We start from the raw sequence: 11,242 nt of genomic DNA on the forward strand, positions 1-11,242 counted from the left end.
ACGCTTTTCTCCTTCATCCAGCACAGACCGCCATCACGTCTTCCAGCCAGGACTCGTCTCTGCATAAAATAACACAGTTATCTAGAGCACATTCCCCAACTTCTACATTACGCAGCTGAATACAGACGTGCATCCACCATCAATATATGGTTAGTTATTATACAACCTACCATTCCAAATATAAATTGTAATCCACCACGGTGCCCCCATTAACTGTAAATAGGCACTTAATATATAATTTAATTAGAACCTCTACTCTTTCCACCAATTTGTTACCAGTTACACTCCTGCATCTGCAACGCCCCCTACTCTATACTTCCTGCTCCCCGCATTCATTATTTACATGCACCCCCTGCCCCAATTCATTATATCATGTCCGTGCTCTCCCCACCCCATCCACCCCATCATCATTTATCATTTACTGTCCCCCACCCCACATTCATTATGTGCAGCTCATTATCCCCCTACTCCCAATTCCCCCATGTGCAGCTCATTTTCTCCCAATTCCCCCATGTGCAGCTCTCACCCCTCCATGTGCACATCTCTCACCCCCCTCCCCCACATGTGCCCCTCTCTCATCCACCCCATGTGCACATCTCTCATCCCCCTCCCCCACATGTCCACATCTCTCATCCCCCTCCCCCACATGTGCACCTCTCTCATCCCCCTCCCCCACATGTGCACCTCTCTCATCCCCCTCCACCACATGTGCATCTCCCATTCCCCCCACTCCTAGTAAATTGTATTTAAAAAAAAAAAAAAACTTGTTATACTTACCCCCATGCGATCCCTGCAGAATCCTGGCGCTCATCCAAATCGCTGACACCAGGTTCTCCTGACTTCCGGTCATGTGACGGCACCGTCACATGACCGGAAGTCAGGGGAATCATGAAAGCGCTGGCGCAGCAGCGCAGCGCTGAGATGTCCCGGACCCGGCGCTTAGCATGGGGCCGGGGGCCCCATGAGGAGAGAGACGCACAAGAGGGGGGCCCCTAAGGGGGCCCTTACCGGCTGAGCCCCATACTGGAGTCAGGGCAGTCATGCCCTGATGGCGGCCCTGCTGGAGGGGCCCCCTCTCCCTCGGGGCCCCCGTTCAATGAACCGGCTGCACGGGCGGTAGTTCCGCCCCTGATCCTGAGCACACAGTGAGCTGTGATTAAATGCTTTTTCTAAGCCAGCTGTATTTCCCTGTGTGGATAGTTGACTCAAAAGGGCCCTCTGTGGAGGTATGTTATCAGGAGGGATAGGGTTAATTAATCTTCTATGAGGAGCTGTGAGACCCTGTTCTGTTTCAGATGCACAGACTCCACTTTCACTTTCCACTATATCTCTGTGTAGGGGCTGGTGTGCATTCACTCCCTCGTGTGCCCTGCCCCCTCTGTGCCTGTCTGTCTCTGACTCCACACAGGAGGCCAGCGCCATCTTGGACATAACATGTGTACTTGTAGGAGATGTAACTGCAGTAGTGATTACCCTGCAGAAGCCACGATCTTCAGCAGAGTTTATACTGTGGCTGGAGTGAGTCTCCAAAGCAAGCATTTGGGAGGGGGAGGCAGGAACTGATTGCATATTACCTCCGTGTGTCCAGGTCTCTGTTGTTGTGGTAGCTGTTACAGGTGCTGATAAGCTGCTGCGCAGGAGATAAGCTTGGATATTTCCCTGCACAATGGCTGTTGGTGATGCAGAGACAGTACTCCTGCCTTTTTTGGCTTTCCCCATGCCTTGTAGAGCCGGTTAATCAGATCTTTTCACAACTGATGTGGAGGAGCTCTGGTGTGTGTGTCTTCACAGATCCATAGCTGGCCACGCCCCCCCAAACTTTGTTTATTTTTCACCACTTAAATAAAAAAGAATCAATACATGTTTGGTATTTACAAACTCATAATGACCTTGAGAATAATAATGGCAGGTCAGTTTTAGCATTTAAAGAAAATGGTAAAAAAAGAAAAAAAACAATTGTGGAATTGCACTTTTTTCGCGATTTCATCGCAATTTGATTTTTTCCCTGTTTTCCAGTACACAATATGGTAAAATCAATAGTGTCATTCAAAATAACAACTTGTCCCGCAAAAAACAAGCCCCAACATGGCCATATTGACAGAAAAATAAAAAAGTTATTGCTCTGGGAAGAAGGGGACAAAAAAAACGAAAACGTCAACACGGAAAAGCCCAAGGTCGTTAAGGGGTTAATATAGTTAACCGCTGTTTTAATTTTTATTTAATAAATAATATACATGGAAATAAGAAACTTTTTAATATCTCTTTTCAGAGAAATCTTCTTTCTTCACCGGTTCTGATCATTCATTCTCAAAATTCTCAATTCGTAGCTAAAATCTGTATTGAAGACAGATTGTTACATTACTGAGATAGGAGATGACAGTTGGGAGCTGATAAGGTTTTATGCACAGTACAGACCAAAAGTTTGGACACACCTTCTCATTTAAAAACGTTTCTGTATTTTCATGACTATGAAAATTGTACATTCACACTGAAGGCATCAAAACTATGAATTGACACATGTAGAATTATATACTTAACAAAAAAGTGTGAAACAACTGAAAATATTTCTTATATTCTAGGTTCTTCAAAGTAGCCACCTTTTGCTTTGATGACTGCTTTGCACACTCTTGCCATTCTCTTGATGAGCTTCAAGAGGTAGTCAACGGAAATGGTTTTCACTTCACAGGTGTGCCCTGTCAGGTTTAATAAGTGGGATTTCTTGCCTTATAAATGGGGTTGGGACCATCAGTTGTGTTGTGCAGAAGACTAGTGGATACACAACTGATAGTCCTACTAAATAGACTGTTAGAATTTGTAGTATGGTAAGAAAAAAGCAGCTAAGTAAAGAAAAATGAGTGGCCATCATTACTTTAAGAAATGAAGGTCAGTCAGTGGGAAAAATTGGGAAAACTTTGAAAGTGTCCCCAAGTGCAGTTGCAAAAACCATCAAGCGCTACAAAGAAACTGGCTCACATGAGGACCGCCCCAGGAAAGGAAGACCAAGAGTCACCTCTGCTTCTGAGGATAAGTTTATCCGAGTCACCAGCATCTGAAATCGCAGGTTAACACCAGCTCAGATTAGAGACCAGGTCAATGCCACACAGAGTTCAAGCAGCAGACACATCTCTTCAACAACTGTTAAGTAGAGACTTTGTGCAGCAGGCCTTCATGGTAAAATAGCTGCTAGGAAACCAATGGTAAGGACAGGCAACAAGCAGAAGAGACTTGTTTGGGCTAAAGAACACAAGGAATGGACATTAGACCAGTGGAAATCTGTGCTTTGGTCTGATGAGTCCAAATTTGAGATCTTTGGTTCCAACCACCCTGTCTTTGTGCGACGCAAAAAAGGTGAACGGATGGCCTCTACATGCCTGGTTCCCACCGTGAAGCATGGAGGAGGAGGTGTGATGGTGTGGGGGTGCTTTGCTGGTGACACTGTTGGGTATTTATTCAAAATTGAAGGCATACTGAGCCAGCATGGCTACCAAACCATCTTGCAGCGGCATGCTATTTCATCCGATTTGCGTTTAGTTGGACCATCATTTATTTTTCAACAGGACAATGACCCCAAACACACCTCCTGGCTGCGTAATGGCTATTTGAACAAGAAGGAGAGTGATGGGGTGCTACGCCAGATGACCTGGCCTCCACAGTCACCAGACCTGAACCCAATCGAGTTGGTGTGGGGCGAGCTGGACCGCAGAGTGAAGGCAAAAGGGCCAACAAGTGCTAAGCATCTCTGGGAACTTCTTTAAGATTGTTGGAAGAGCATTTCCGGTGACTACCTCTTGAAGCTCATCAAGAGAATGCCAAGAGTCTGCAAAGCAGTCATCAAAGCAAAAGGTGGCTACTTTGAAGGACCTAGAATATAAGACATATTTTCAGTTGTTTCACACTTTTTTGTTAAGTACATAATTACACATGTGTTAATTCATAGTTTTGATGCCTGCAGTGTGAATGTACAATTTTCATAGTCATAAAAATACAGAAAAATCTTTAAGCGAGAAGGTGTGTCCAAACTTTTGGTCTGTACTGTAGATGGCGGGGGGAGGGGGGGGGACATGGAGGAGTTCTGCCTCTAACTTCTCCCTCCTTCCCTCTCCACTCCCCATTTTCTCAATAATGTAACAATCTTTCTTCACTGATTACAGATTTTACCCATAAATTGAAAATTTTGAGAATGAAAATCTGTCCAGGAGGAGAAAGAAGCAGATTTCTATGATAAGGTATATTACAAAGTTGTTTATTTCCATGTGTACTATAGATTCATGAAATAGAAATTAAAACGATGATTACTCTTTAAAACGTATGACTTTTACGTCTGAATAGTTCAGTTTCCCTCCTTTCTAATCTGTCACCCACTGCCTGTTCGCAGCAAAAGTTTGCCTTAGGTAATGGAAATTCCGGGATGGATTACAGCAAGAAGAGCGGATCTATCATTAACCGAGACACACTCACATCCGCTCATAGATACTCACAACCTCTGCAAGCAAAACATCATTCTCCTGAACATCACTGTAATGTCTTATCTATGTCTCCTGCTCTAAAGATGAACCGCCCCAGCAAGGTACAGCGATGCCAGGCCGCCGTGATAAAGCTCTGCAACATATGCAGCATTGTAGACCTCTCAAAGACTAGACCCTTCAATCTGTGTGCCCCACTATCTTCATTAAAGACCTTAAAGAAACATGTCAGACCTCACATTGCACAAACCGCCCACCCCTCCAGTAATTCTCTATTATTAGTAACTGCTAGTTTGAAAGAATGTTCCGTCCCCCACTACTTTAATTTTTCCTGCCTGGGAAGCTAAGTTTATTGTCAATATGGAGGAACAAAAGGAGAACAGCGTGTATGCATGTGTGTATATATATATATATATATATATATATATATATATATATATGTTTATATTTACATAATATATAAAGTATCTGTCTTATCCCAGAGGAATGAGTTAGGAAGATATATGAGATATATGGTGGCTTATAATAATAAACATAATAACAGACCATTATGAGTAGAGATGAGCGTTGTTCGACTCGAACTGTTCGCCAATCTCAAATTCGAGCTGTTTTGGGCGGTGTTCGAGCCGTTCGGCGAACACAAACGATTTGAAAAAAATTCGGCTGTTCGAGGTTATGTTCGATAACTGTTCGTGCACCAAAATCATAACTGGATTTTTTCTCAGTAATGATGAAAATTAATGTTAATACGCAGTTTGAGTGTACAGCGGGGCGGGGGGAGGGGCAGGGGATGGATCTCTGCAGGAATAATGAAGATCTCCATTTTTTTTTCTCTTTCCCGCATTTACAATGGGGAGGTGCAATCTGTCAGCCTATCAGCAGCGCACACACGGAGCGAAGTGCTTTTTTTCACACAAGCAAGGGCATGTGTCATTGGCAGGGTATGTCACATGTCCTTGCCCTATAAGACCCAGCCATTTTCCCCATCGCCACCATTTACTCACTGCTGCAGCTGCGTGTTAGACGGCACCGCTGTTGCTGTGTGCGCTATACCTTGTTAATTTCAAGCCAATTTTCGCACAAATCTACAGATAGCTTGGGAGTAGGGAATAGCTGTGATTGCAGTCCTTTTAAGGACTAGGTTACATAATTTCCTACGACTTTTATCAGGCAGGTCTGTGCTCTTAAATGGATAGGTTGTGGGAGTAAAGACTAATTGTAATTGCAGTCCTTTTCAGGACTAAGTTACATCAGTTCCTATCAGTTTTTGCCAGGCAGGTCTGTGCCAGTGCTGTGCAAGTTTTATTCACAGCATTTGGCTAAATCTAGCAAAGCTAATCCTTTTTGGCCTATTGCAGAGTGTGTTAGTCAGTGGAGTAGCCTATCTGTGTTGCAAGCTACACCACCTGTGTATAGAATACCAATTTTTTTACTGCACCTAGTGAAGTAAAACCTTTTGGGCATAGCATCATTCTATAAGTCCATCTATACTGACCTCCATCAGGTTGCAAATTGAATATAATTTTTTTCTGCATCTAGCTCTGAAAAAATATTTGGGCTTCTAGCAGTGTGTGGGACTTGTTCTATTAGTCCATCTATACTGACCTCCATCAGGTTGCAAATTCAATATAATTTTTTTCTGCATCTAGCTCTGAAAAACTATTTGGGCTTCTAGCAGTGTGTGGGACTTGTTCTATTAGTCCATCTAAACTGACCTCCATCAGGTTGCAAATTGAATATAATTTTTATCTGCATCTAGCTCTGAAAAAATATTTGGGCTTCTAGCAGTGTGTGGGACTTGTTCTATTAGTCCATCTATACTAACCTCCACCAGGTTGCAAATTCAATATAATTTTTTTCTACATCTAGCTCTGAAAAACATTTGGGCTTCTAGCAGTGTGTGGGACTTGTTCTATTAGTTCATCTATGCTGACCTCCATCAGGTTGCAAATTCAATATAATTTTTTTCTGCATCTACCTCTGAAAAAATATTTGGGTTTCTAGCAGTGTGTGGGACTTGTTCTATTAGTCCATCTATACTGACCTCCACCAGGTTGCAAATTGAAAATAATTTTTTTCTGCATCTACCTCTGAAAAAATATTTGGGCTTCTAGCAGTGTGCGGGACTTGTTCTATTAGTCCATCTATACTAACCTCCACCAGGTTGCAAATTCAATATAATTTTTTTCTGCATCTAGCTCTGAAAAAATATTAGGGCTTCTAGCAGTGTGTTGGACTAGTTCTATTAGTCCATCTATACTGACCTCCATCAGGTTGCAAATTGAATATAATTTTTTTCTGCATCTAGCTCTGAAAAAATATTTGGGCTTCTAGCAGTGTGTGGGACTTGTTCTATTAGTCCATCTATACTGACCTCCATCAGGTTGCAAATTAAAAATAATTTTTATCTGCATCTAGCTCTGAAAAAATATTTGGGCTTCTAGCAGTGTGTGGGACTTGTTCTATTAGTCCATCTATACTGACCTCCATCGGGTTGCAAATTCAATATAATTTTTTTCTGCATTTAGCTCTGAAAAAATATTTGGGCTTCTAGCAGTGTGTGGGACTTGTTGTATTAGTCCATCTATACTGACCTCCACCAGGTTGCAAATTAAAAATAATTTTTATCTGCATCTACCTCTGAAAAAATATTTGGGCTTCTAGCAGTGTGTGGGACTTGTTCTATTAGTCCATCTATACTGACCTCCATCAGGTTGCAAATTCAATATAATTCTTTTCTGCATCTAGCTCTGAAAAAATATTTGGGCTTCTAGCAGTGTGTTGGACATGGTCTATTAGTCCATCTATACTGACCTCCATCAGGTTGCAAATTAAAAATAATTTTTATCTGCATCTAGCTCTGAAAAAATATTTGGGCTTCTAGCAGTGTGTGGGACTTGGTCGATTAGTCCATCTATACTGATCTCCATCAGGTTGCAAATTAAAAATAATTTTTATCTGCATCTAGCTCTGAAAAAATATTTGGGCTTCTAGCAGTGTGTGGGACTCATTGTATTAGGCCATCTATACCAAGCTCCACCAGCTTTGAAATTAATAATAATTTTTAGCTGCATCTAGCCCGGAAAATAATTTTTCTTCCCAATAGTGGTAGCAATAGAAATATGGGGCGCGCGCCTGGTTTGCAAAAAGATACGCTTCATAACAAAAAACACCAGCCTAGCGCACTGCATGAATAAGATGGTATCGTCTCTCCCAGTGCTATGCCTACTACGCAAGCTAGCATTCCTGTGCCTAAAACACAATGTATGGGTCCGCGCTAGCCACGATGCTGAGTGGTCTAAAGCTGCTGCTAACGCTTTATAACAATTCAATTGGCAGATTTTCACAGAGCTCTTCCACAACTCCCACCCATCGGGCAACAGTTGCCCACCTTCCCTATGGGATCTAGTGGCGAATAGTTGATGCCATTAATCAGAGCGTCAGTTGCCCCGTCGACGTGGCAAGCATACGGTAAGGCATGGGAAGAGAGGACACAACTAGTAGCAGGCAGATGGGTTGACCAATGTGAACAAGCCAGATCACAAGTCACCATAGAATTTCTCCACCAGCTAATGATGAGGGGCATATCAGGGGCGTCAGCGCAGCGGTGTCTTACCGGAGTAGCATTTCACTTCCAACTACTGAATTGGGGAGATGTGACAAAGATTCATCATCAGACAATCCATAGAAGGGTGGAAAAGGGGTCAGCCAAGTCAGGAGTGTAGACGTCCCGCCCCGTGTCACTAAAACTGATTTCTCACATCATATCCCTAACACCATTAACATGACACTCACAATTTGAAGCAACACTACTGTCTGCTGCATTTGTGATCGCCTTCTTCGGGGCGCTATGCATAAGCGAATTAGTCTCTCAATCCAAAATTACCACCAGTGGAGGCTTATTACACCAGGACGTAGTCATAGCCAATAATGCAATACGTCTACGCATACGCCAATCGAAAACGGTTCCAGCGGGCAGGGGCACTTGGGTACTTCTACAACCCACAAACATTACACTGAGTCGGGTAACAAAAGTAAAAACATATCTAACCATCAGATCACAAAGTAATTTCTTCCTATCACACATTGATGGAACGCCATTATCAAGATACCAGTTCCAAGATATATTTAATAAATGCCTAACATCGGCAGGGAACCACCCCAAAGATTACGGGACACACTCATTCCGCATAGGTGCGGCCACGGAAGCAGCAAGAGCAGGACTGTCAGAAACGAAAGTTCAGAGGATAGGGAGATGGCGATCCACCTGTTTGGCGAGATACATAAGACCAGACTTGTTATCCTAACATGGTTTGTTTCTCTTACAGGTGACGCTAAGCCAACAGTGTGGGTGATAGACCACTCGTATATATATTGGGCAGAAAAAAGGGCGAAAGTCCATCCACGCGGGAGGAAATTACAGTTTCATAACACATATTTCAACTGGAGAGGTATTAGAGGCCTGCTATGGCCACAGGTACTAATGGAGGTTATCAAGGTAGGGAGAGAGGCAAGAGGTCCGGTCATCTTAGTTATACAGGCCGGGGGAAGCAACCTAGGTCATCACAAGAGCGCATAACTAATGGCAATAATGAAACTAGACACTGAGCGCTTCAGAGAATTTTTCACAAAACTAGCTATAGTATGGTCAGAGATTGTGCCGATAGCGGTATGGCAAGGTGCGCGAGACATCACGGCCATCGAACGGAAAAGGCGTGTAATAAATATTCGGATGGCAAAATTTAGAAGAGACAGAGGCGGTGTAGTGGTACGACACCGACAACTGGAAGGAGATAAAGCAGGCCTCATACGGCCCGACGGTGTTCACTTAATGGATATTGGACTGGACATATTCCTGTCAGGACTTCAGGACGGAGTGGAACAAGCGTTAAGAGTGATGGGTGGGGGTCAGAGTCCTGCATACGAGTACGCAGGATCCTCCGTGGCCTGGAAATAGAAAGGACATGTTGGAGAGTTACACTTGTTGGCCAACTTGCCGGAGTGGAGACCCAGGGCATGCTGCAACAAGCTGAATTATTTTAAAAATAAAATGCTTTTCTATTGTAATGAGTATAAAGAGTTAATAAAGCTGCGACCGATCCTCACCCATCCAGTTGTAAGAGTTACATTATTGTATTGTCAAGGAAAGGGGGGCGGTAGGGGGGCTGAGCGTCTGGGTTTGGTTGGGGGTCCCCACAGTCTGCCTAGGCTAGATGCATTTAAAAATTCTTATTAGATACACAGGCGGTGCAGCTTGCTTCGCAGCTGGGCTACTACGCCCAAAGTATTGCCTAGGCTAGATGCTGTTAAAAATTCTACGCTGACTAGCAGACACTGAAGCTTTGGAGCAGACCTCTGAGTAAACAGCTCTTCACACTCAACCATCTGTGTTACCCCAAGCCATAGTGTATGTAGTTTCTTACAGTTAAAAGGGGGGGGGGGGGGGGGCGACCCAACCCACCTGGAATTGATGATGCCAACGTCACGTAAGATACAGCAAGGGGATTCCAAAAAGAGTCTCCATTTTTTCCCAAAATTGTGGCACAGACACCACTTAACCCTAGAACACATACCTGGGGCCTCGCAGGCCCGCCCTGTTAATTGTTTTCTATTTTCTGCAAGATTACTTTAGTTAGAATTTTGAAACTCTAGGTATTCTTCATGTATATAGTTGTTTGTCATTTGAGTTTGAGTTATTCCATGTTATTTGCACACGGGCCTAAAAGGCCCCAGGTATGTGAAAGTGTAGATTTTTATGGTCATGCGTTCTAGGGTTAAGTGGCATCAATTGCCCCACAGTTGCTTTAAACGGTTGGTGAGGTGATTTTACAAAATCCTCAAGCTTTTAGTCTCCCAAGGATAACACAGGGGTAGAAAAGTCCTTGCGAATCCATGATTTGTTCATCTTTATGAACGTGAGTCTGTCTACATTCTCAGTGGACAGCCGCGTGCGCTTATCTGTCAGCACACCACCAGCAGCGCTGAACACACGTTCAGAGAGAACACTGGCTGCAGGGAATGACAAGATCTCCAAGGCGTGAGTGGCGAGCTCCAGCCATTTTTCCAGATTGGAATACCAAAATGAGCAAGGGTCTAGTGACACAGTCATGGCTTCGATGTTCACTTGGAGATACTCCTGCACCATCCTCTCTAGGCATTGACTATGTGTCAGACTTCTTGTCTCCTGTGGCCTTGCAAAGGATGGTCTAAAAAAGTGGTGAAACGATTCCACAAAATTGCTGTTACCAGCAGATACTGTGTTACTGTTACTGTTTGAGTGATGAAGACTCGACAGTCTCACGGTTGGCAAGTTAGAACTGTGAGATTCACTACGTGCACCACTGGTGTTTTGTGGAAAAGCACATGTAAGATTCTGCAACTGCGTCTGCAGATACTCCTGCATGCGTCAATCCCTTTTTATGGCAGGAATTATTTCGGCAAATTTACTTTTGTACCGGGGATCTAAGAGTGTGGCAACCCAGTAGTCGGGATTACTTCGAATTCTGACAATCCGAGGGTCATGTTGCAGGTAGTGCAGCAAGAAGGCACTCATGTGTCTTGCACATCCGGGAGGATCAAGTCCTTGCTGTGTTGGTAGCGAGGTAAGAATCATGCTTCCTTCCTCTGCCCTCTCCCCCCAACCTCGCACAACAGAAATGTGATCAAGGTCTCCCTCATCTGATGAGTCTTCCATGCTCATCGCCAGTTCGTCCTCCACTTCTTCCTCGGCTCCTGCACCTTCCTCAACAGTTTGGCTGCTACCATGCGCCCTGGTTAAT

At 43.8% G+C, this 11,242-nt stretch overlaps 1 long non-coding RNA gene across 1 annotated transcript in view; it reads left to right on the top strand.

Annotated features, from left to right (window-relative positions):
- The window catches only part of LOC141258967 (uncharacterized), a 58,984-nt gene extending 54,411 nt beyond the window's left edge, over window positions 1-4,573 (top strand). Inside the window, exons 3-4 of the long non-coding RNA XR_012318352.1 lie at window positions 4,152-4,226; window positions 4,376-4,573. This is a non-coding gene — a long non-coding RNA (uncharacterized lncRNA). The remainder of the gene's footprint in view (window positions 1-4,151; window positions 4,227-4,375) is intronic.
- The last annotated feature ends 6,669 nt before the right edge of the window (window positions 4,574-11,242 follow it).

The sequence above is a fragment of the Phyllobates terribilis genome, unplaced genomic scaffold (assembly GCF_046119375.1).
Source record: "Phyllobates terribilis strain yellow unplaced genomic scaffold, ASM4611937v1 Scaffold_3__8_contigs__length_932513732, whole genome shotgun sequence".
In the NCBI taxonomy this organism is placed as follows: domain Eukaryota; kingdom Metazoa; phylum Chordata; class Amphibia; order Anura; family Dendrobatidae; genus Phyllobates; species Phyllobates terribilis.